Source organism: Eschrichtius robustus, chromosome 4 (assembly GCF_028021215.1).
Source record: "Eschrichtius robustus isolate mEscRob2 chromosome 4, mEscRob2.pri, whole genome shotgun sequence".
Taxonomy (NCBI): Eukaryota; Metazoa; Chordata; class Mammalia; order Artiodactyla; family Eschrichtiidae; genus Eschrichtius; species Eschrichtius robustus.
Window position 1 is genome coordinate 6962244 of NC_090827.1, and position 1838 is coordinate 6964081.

Consider the following 1838-nt stretch of genomic DNA (forward strand, 5'->3'; position numbering starts at 1 on the left):
GTGAATTATGTAATATGAAATTACCATCTCTTCATTTTTTGCACAAAAAAATCTATATTCGTATATTTGAAACAATTCATTCAGAAGCCTATTTTAAAAGTGGGAATTTAAATGGATCCATGTGAAATAAAGACCAGATAGCTCTTCTCGTACAAAGGTACTGGAGTTACTGGACTAAAAGTCAGGAAACCTAATTTCTTAAACCAGCTCTGCTACCAAGCAGCTGTGTGCTTTGAAGAAATCGAGTTATCTTTCTTTTCCTTAGTTTCTTTTTTCTTTTCTCCCATTATAATGTCACAGGACTGGACTAGGTAGCCTCCAATAACCCTTTTGGTGCAAACATTTTATGATTCTGTAATTAGGAATAAAGAGTGTTGCCCATCTCTTGGGTTTAACATGAATAATGGATCATTTCGGATCTGAAAAATATGCCTTTAATCTCATGTGACACCTCAGCCTCTTGGGTATCACAGGAGAGCTAAACCAATCACATTTGGTTGCTTTGCTTCGATAGTTTATGGCCAGAATTGGTTTGCTTTAGATAACACACTCTTGTGCTGTGTCACTGTTGCTAAGATACAGTTTAGTAACTAAAAGTTATTTTAAATATATATCCTGGTATGGGGAGGAAAAAAACATGGAAAATTTTTGACCAAAGATTTAAACTACTTTTTTGAGAGGCTGGAGACAATGCTTTAGATAAATCTTTAAGAGGCACATTTTCATGTGCATCCTAAAATTATTTTGCTTTACTGTGAAACTGAGTAAAGAGAGGGTAAGGACCCAGAGCAGGAGAGAGCCATCAACGGTTAGTAACTATGATGAATTGTTCTGCAGCAGTGTTTTGGCCAGTTTGAAAAGACACTGATATTGTTGCATCATGGTCTGTTAAGATAATTTTTCCTTGACATTTATGCCTTTATTTTCATCAAAAAAAAAGAAGGATTTGATTGTCATTATCTACAATAGATCAAAAAAGCCCTAATCTTAAAAATCCCTCTTGAAGGCTGAAGGGATTCCAACTGGACAGCCCTGTCCCAAGAGCAGGCGACATGCATGCTCCCTGATAGAGGTGGTAGGGCCACTTATTCCCCAAGCGCTGGGCGCGAACAGACACAAAAGCCGGTGCCTCCAGAATCTCCTCCACACAACCCGCAATCCCACCATCAGAGGAGCATGTTTTAGAGCCCTAGCGATCTCACTTTTCAGGGGTCCCTTGGATGTGTGAAGGATGGGTGCTGAGGAAGGGGCATGTCACACTGCAGCTTAGGCTTTACAGGGGGATTTCTGGTCAGCCATCTGTCAACAGGATAAGAGGGCGGTTAGACATGAGGGATCTAGAGGGTACCTTGGTTACCAGGCAAGGGAGAAAAGGAGCTGGCAACATACCGCAGGGTTTCGAAGTCAGATCTTGCCTGCTTTGCCCATTTCACCAAGGGTCAAGCCAGCTACTCTAGCTTATATGTGGCTCTTTGAATGAGTCCTGGACCCTCCACCTATTTCATTTGCTTTATGATTCTAGGCAACATTCTTATCAGCCACATCTGAACTACCAGGCTTTGCATAATTCACTCCCAGTCTGAGCAGACCTGTCCTGTCTTTCAGCCTGTGTACATTCAAGAAATGTAACTTGATTTTAAGTTGGTTCATCAAAAGCCTTTTAGCCTCCGATAAGCTTCTGTGGGGGGATTGAAAGCATAACCCCTGCTCCTAGGCCTTGTTAGGCCTCCGTGACATTGACTAGTTCCACCCTGAGAAAACACCCCTTCACCCAGCAGCAAACAAGTCAGGAACTCTTCCACAATCTGTCACCAGAAGCAGCTCTTTTTTACCACCCC